The 6,825-nt window shown below is 33.1% G+C and overlaps 1 pseudogene; it reads left to right on the forward strand.

Moving 5' to 3' along the window:
* The first annotated feature begins 1,190 nt into the window (after positions 1-1,190).
* LOC112800891 (26S proteasome non-ATPase regulatory subunit 4 homolog) lies at positions 1,191-6,182 on the forward strand (annotated as a pseudogene).
* Positions 6,183-6,825: the final 643 nt, after the last annotated feature.

A 6,825-nucleotide genomic window follows, 5' to 3' on the forward strand; every position in this document is an offset into this window, starting at 1 on the left:
AAAATCATCACATTAATAGTAACTTTATTTAGAATATAGTCGTATAAATTTATAACAGATCAATGCATTTATATTGTTATTATCGCAAAAAAATTCCATTAGAAGAATTCTCCGAGGCCATAACTGTTGTTAAATGGATTATTGTGGTATGAAAAACCAAAAAAGCCTCCACCCTTGTTATGGTTAGAATTTGAATGGTAAAGATAATTTCCAGTGTCATCGCCATCGCTGCTTCTCCCAACATCATTGCTGTTACTTGCATCATAGAGAAATAGACCATTATATCCTTGTTGGTATTGGTATGATAGATTCCAAACAGGGACATTCTGGTTACCAAATCCTCTCATAGCGTCAAAAGAATTGACACCGTTAGCAAAGACTATGTTAAAAAAAGTACTCAAACTTCCATGAGTAGGGTATGGTCCAATAACACCGGGATTAACTTGAACTATGGTTAGATCTATTTGAAAAATAATTAAAACAAGTCACATTGAAAAAATTGAACATTTATTATTAAGATAAATTGGGCCAACAAGATTAACTTTGTTTAAAAATAAAATTTATCAAATTTGTTAAATAATATACAAATTTATATATTCTTGTACCTTTATTTAACAATAGATTTTGCTTAATTGTAGAATCTACAAATGCAGATTTTTTTCAATAGAAAGATAAAATTTTGATATTTTAATAAATAATTTATGATTTTAAAGGTTTTTATATAGATCTCTTTAGTGTATGACACTCGATTATTTCCTTTATTTATACAAAAAATAAAAAATTATTATAACTCTAAAAGTTAAAATTTTAATAAAAAAAATATAAGAGATCTCTATTATATAATCCATACCTATTATTTCATAGCTAACACTACTAGAAAATTAGTTATTATAGACGGATATTTCCGACGGATTTTATCCCACTGAAATACAGACGGAATTTCAGAGGGATTTTTTTGTCGGAAAACAAAAAAAATAGATTAGTATAAATTACAGACGAAAAAGAAAATCCGTCTATAATTCCGTCGGAAAAATTAATTTTTTTCCGTGGAATGGTTACAGACGGATTTTTCTGTCTGTAATTAAGTAGACAAAATGCGCGTTTTATTAAATTATTACAGACGGAAAATCCGTCTGTAATTTAAATAAAATCCGTCGGAAATATTAAAAACCATAGTTGAAGATTCACTCGCCATTCACTCCATTCACTCCATTACTTCACAAAACTCTCCCAGCACGCACCACGCACTCCCAGCACGCAGTGGCACCCTCCTCCCCTCCTCGTCTTCTCAGCCCTCCGTGTCTCACACCAGTCACCGGCGAAGCTCGTCGTTCGACTGACGACGGTGACGACCGACGATTGACGTCCAACGAATGACGACCTACGGTGCTGCCCTGCTTCTCGGTGACCACTGACGCTTCTCTGCTTGGCCCGGTCGTCTTCTTCTTCTCTATTACTTCCTCGCCACTGCTGTGCGCTGCTAGTCCCGCTCCTTCTGCTCCACTCTCTTCTCCGGTCTTCTTCTCAGGTAAATAATTAATTTTATTGTTTAATTAATATGCAGGTTAGGGAATAGGGATTTTGATTATCAGATTTTGTGAATTTAGGGATGTGGGTGTTGATTTTGATTATTAAGATTCTGATTAAGGGTTTGGGTGTTGATTTTTTATTATTAGAACTCTGATTAGGTGTGGGTGTTGATGCTTCAAAACCCAAATGGAGCATATTTCTTAGCTTTTGCTACTGTTTTGCACATTCAAATTTTTTCTTAAATTATTCCAAAGTCCTAATAAGAGTGTGAGTTTGTGAGTTTGTGTTTTTAATAAGAGTGTGAGTTTGTGTTTTTTGTTAAACATGAAGCTAGGGAAGACAAGGACAAGGTACAAAAATGGAGATCTGCTCTAGCTAAAGCTGCTGAAATTTCAGGATTTACTTATCCATTGGACTCTGAGTTGTAAGCCTCCTCCTCTTTTTTATTTTTACTTTTGTTTTATTTTCATTTTCATACTTGTTACTATTTGTTGTTAGTCAAATGACTTATTTTCTGTATTTTTTATGGCGAGTGAGAACAGGATTGATTAGGTGTGGGTGTTGATGCTTCCAAACCCAAATGGAGCATATTTCTTAGCTTTTGCTACTGTTTTGCACATTCAAATTTTTTCTTAAATTATTCTAAAGTCCTAATAAGAGTGTGAGTTTGTGAGTTTGTATTTTTAATAAGAGTGTGAGTTTGTGTTTTTTGTTAAACATGAAGCTAGGGAAGACAAGGACAAGGTACAAAAATGGAAATCTGCTCTAGCTAAAGCTGCTGAAATTTCAGGATTTACTTATCCATTGGACTCTGAGTTGTAAGCCTCCTCCTCTTTTTTATTTTTACTTTTGTTTTATTTTCATTTTCATACTTGTTACTATTTGTTGTTAGTCAAATGACTTATTTTCTATATTTTTTATGGCGAGTGAGAACAGGATTGAGATTGTGTGGTGTTGTGTGTGTGTGTGTGCTGTCTCTGTAATCTGTACCCAGTAGTCCCAATTTTTTAATTTTGTCTCTTGCATTGAAGAGTTATCTGCACTTCACATCACGGGTCATTCATATCACATTCATATGTCTCACTAGTTTTTCAAGCCGTGTCTGCGTTTTAAAAGCGGTGGTGATCTATTTGAAGCTTCAATGATCAATGATATGTAATAATATATATTTGTATTTATTTATGCGTGATTTTCCTTTTTACCTCTTGTGATGATGTTTTTTTCTAAATTATCTTAGGTGAGTTGTTGGAGTTCGTTATTGACACTGTCCACACTTCACAGTGCATATGAATTGGATAAGTCTTAATGGTTATAAGTTATGATCCTTCCTTATTTGTTCAAAGAGCCAGAACAGTGAATCTGCGACACTGTGTTTCAGCTTGGCATCCACGTAAGTATTCAGATCTGAATCACTATGCAATTTTATGATTTTATCAACTCAATCTCTAAAATAAGTTTGGACGTTATGCCATCTCCTCCTCCTCCTCCTTCTTTGATTTTAAAATTTGGTTAAAGAATTACTTAGCAAGTTCAGGTGCGGCTTCTTGTTTCCTTTACGGTTTGGATATATAGCAAGTTGAGCTTTTCGTAGATGGAGCGCTTCAAAAGTTGTTTTTACAGATAGTTATAGCCAAATGACAAAAGCTTTTTACAAAATTTTCTCTAATGCTATTTTTTCATGCTTTTTTAACAGCGTTGCTTCCACTATCTGTAGTGTTTTAATGGATTATTTGATGGTTTAATCCCTTAATTAGGATCTGAATTGTGTGACTGTCCACTTCAATTCAGTTCTCTTCTTTGAAAAGGTGTTCCTTTTGGGCTAATAAGAACAATTTCTAATTGACATTAGTTGCATAGAACGAATCTTAATTAATATTTTATCTATATATTTTGAAGGTAATTCTATTTTCTACCTTGCGTGTCTTATTCATATAACTTATACTAAACTTCATTAATTGCTATTAGTATTATTTGTACATCTGAATTGAATTAGGAATTATATATTGCTACAACATATTTCACTTACAAAACATACAATTCATGCACTAAGTTGATTCATATGCATGACACTTATCTATGCTAATTAACATCAGTATACATGCAGTGCACATGCAATATATGTATCTATAGCGAGTATACATACATATCTGTATATATATATATATATATATATATATCTTTAATCATGAGATTGTGTTTATTTCTGAAGTGCTGACACCTTTGCAGAGCATACTCTTTCGATATAATACCATTGTTTATATTAATGTATATTTGAGTTTGATTTTTCATTTGCTTAATACTTACAATAATATTTATTCTTCAATTTTTTTTATCTTTTTTATTTCTCCTTGAGATATTTAGACTGCAAATTTAAATTTTATTTTCTTGCAATGATATAAACCTTTTGATGAAACTCATTTTCAGATAAAAGCATTGCAACATGAACTTGTATAGAGGGTTGCTTTATTTAAAGGGACCAAGACCAACATTAAGGTTGTAGTGGTATGTTTCTAACATACAATTCTGAGCTTCATTTATTTTTGTACCTTAGAAAATGTTACATGTTAGAAAAAGGTGGAGATGAAGAATGGAAACTTGGCGGATGATGGAGATGATGAAGCAGGGAGCTAGCTATCACAAACAGAGGAACATGAATAATAGAAGAAGATCCATTAGGCGTAGATGTAAATGCTTGCACGGAGCTCATTCTCTCCTACAAATTTAAATCTATCAAATGTTTCTTTTCTTACACTTGTTATTTAATGGTTCTTGACTTGTTGTAATTTTTCAGCTACTCCTTCCCAAAGAATCCACCAAAAACTAGACAAAAGGACAAAGGGGAGCCTCTAGAAGAATTGTTTGAGATAGAGGATGGTAGTTTTGTGGTGAATGTCTTTCATGAAATCAAAGCTTGTGGTGAATGTTATTTAATGTTTTGTGGCAGGATATGGCATTTTGTTCCTTAAATTGACTAATTTCTTTCTGTCACTTGTGCATCATCTTCTATCAGCCAGAGCATCATATACTGAGTTATATTTGTTTATGATTGTAGTATAGAATGAAGTTTGTTTATGAACTATATATTTGAATTGCTGAGATATTTTATCTGGAATTTGCATGCATATTCTTGTTCCTTCCTGTTTTTGTTATGACTTGATTTTGGCTCCTCCTTCTTGTCCTTGTCTGAGCAGGTATGGGGAGACCGAAGGAAGATTTTTCTTCCTGATTTAGGATTAGAAATAGGTGGTGATATGAACCTAGCTGCTGGCATTCAGGTGGCATAATTGGCTCTTAAGCATTGGCAAAATAAGAAGCAGCAGCAAAGGATTATTGTCTTTGCTGGAAGGTACAAAAAATTGTCCCTTTCTGAAATATTTAATTCATTTGTTTGTAGCTATTTTCTCATCTAATTATCTCATTTTATGGTTTCTAAAGTCCTGTCAAGCATGAGAAGAAAGTATTGGAGATGATTGGAAGAAAGTTAAAAAAGAATAATGTTGCACTTGACATTGTCAATTTCGGCGAGGAAGATGAGGGGAAGACAGAGAAGCTGGAAGCACTCCTTGCAGCTGTGAACAATAATGATACCAGCCACATTGTTCATGTTCCAACTAGTACAAATGCTCTTTCTGATGTGCTTATAAGGTTTGTGAATTCAATTCATCTTATTTTATTTCTGTTTCTTACTTTTTAATAAGGATTCCCATTTGATCCAGGACTTCTTTGATATACATGTGAGTTAAGGAATTTGTTTATTATATGCTCGGCTTCTATCCAATTCTGTTCTGTTTTCTTCCAATCTGATTGAAGTTTGGGGCTTTGGACTCTTGTGCTTTTTCTTTTAATCCTTTCCCCAATTATTTACTAGCTCACCAAATAGACATTGGCTCGTCCTTCATATATTTTCTTTGCCAAACCCAAGTAGCAAAAATGGCATGCTTTAGATGGCTCTCGTGAAATATTTGTCATACTTATTCTGTCATCCTATTTTTTTTTTTTTTGTGTTAGAGGATTCATTGTTGCTCCGACTCTTTTTTAATTCTTTTCTGTAGTACAATAACAAATTTGATTTCCCTATTGAGAAGTAATTTTGTAACCTTGTTTTGTGGCAGCACACCTATTTTTACTGGCAATGGTGAAGGTGGAAGTGGATTTGCAGCTGCTGCAGCAGCAGCTGCAGCTGGTGGTGTATCTGGATTTGAGTTCGGTGTGGATCCAAACTTGGACCCCGAGCTAGCTCTTGCTTTAAGAGTTTCAATGGAAGAAGAGAGAGCCAGGCAGGAAGCAACTGCAAAAAAAGCTGCAGAAGAAGCTTCTAAACAAGAGAAGGGTGGTGAGCAGCAAGCCAACTCACAAGATGCAACAATGACTGAGCGTGCTAGTGCATCAGCTTCAGAAGCTGAGACAAAGACAAATGATATGATGGTTGGTGCTATTTGTTCTTTTAGGCAGATTTATTTTTCTATTTCTTCCCCTCATAGGCAGAAGAATTCATGCACATATGGCTGATGGATGCTGATTCATGTCCATTTTTTGAGAAAGAATTCAGTTAATCTTTCTGTAATATATGTAAAATTGTGTAAAATTTAGTATGTTTGAACAATATATTGAGGATTATAGTTGATAATATACTTTGTTTATGTTTTGAATTATATTAACTTGCTTGTTTATAATAATTTTTTTAGCTTTATACGATGAATTTGTTTATTTTTTGTAATATTATAAATATTTGAACAAATTAGATAAAAATTTATATTAAATTTATATTTATTTTGTATAAAAACAAGTTTATTTTGTAATTGAAAAAATAAAAAAAATATATTTTACCTTACTGACGGATTTATAGATAGATTTTCTGTCTGTAATCAGAACGTGGGATAATTTTCCAAAGTTCAAATTACAGACGAAAAATCTGTCGGAAAATCCGTCTGTAATTACAGACGAAAAATCCGTCTGAATATCTGTCTGTAATTACAGACAGAAAATCCGTCGGAAAATCCGTCGTCTTGGGGAAATGGATGGAGAATTTACAGAGGGAAAATCCGTCGGTAACTGGTAAAAATCCGTCGGTAAATAATTTCCGACGAGGCTTTTACAGAGGGACAAAATCCGTCGGTAATTTTGTCGGTAACCAAAAATCCGTCTGTAATATAGACCAAATCTGTCTGTAAATCTGTCTGTATTAAACCATTTTCTAGTTGTGTAAAAGAAATTTTTGTGTAAAATGGTATATGGATATTTTAGAAAAAAAATAATTCTTGTTATCACGCCAAAATTTAAATTTTGAGCAAAAAA

Source organism: Arachis hypogaea, chromosome 5 (assembly GCF_003086295.3).
Source record: "Arachis hypogaea cultivar Tifrunner chromosome 5, arahy.Tifrunner.gnm2.J5K5, whole genome shotgun sequence".
Lineage (NCBI taxonomy): Eukaryota > Viridiplantae > Streptophyta > Magnoliopsida > Fabales > Fabaceae > Arachis > Arachis hypogaea.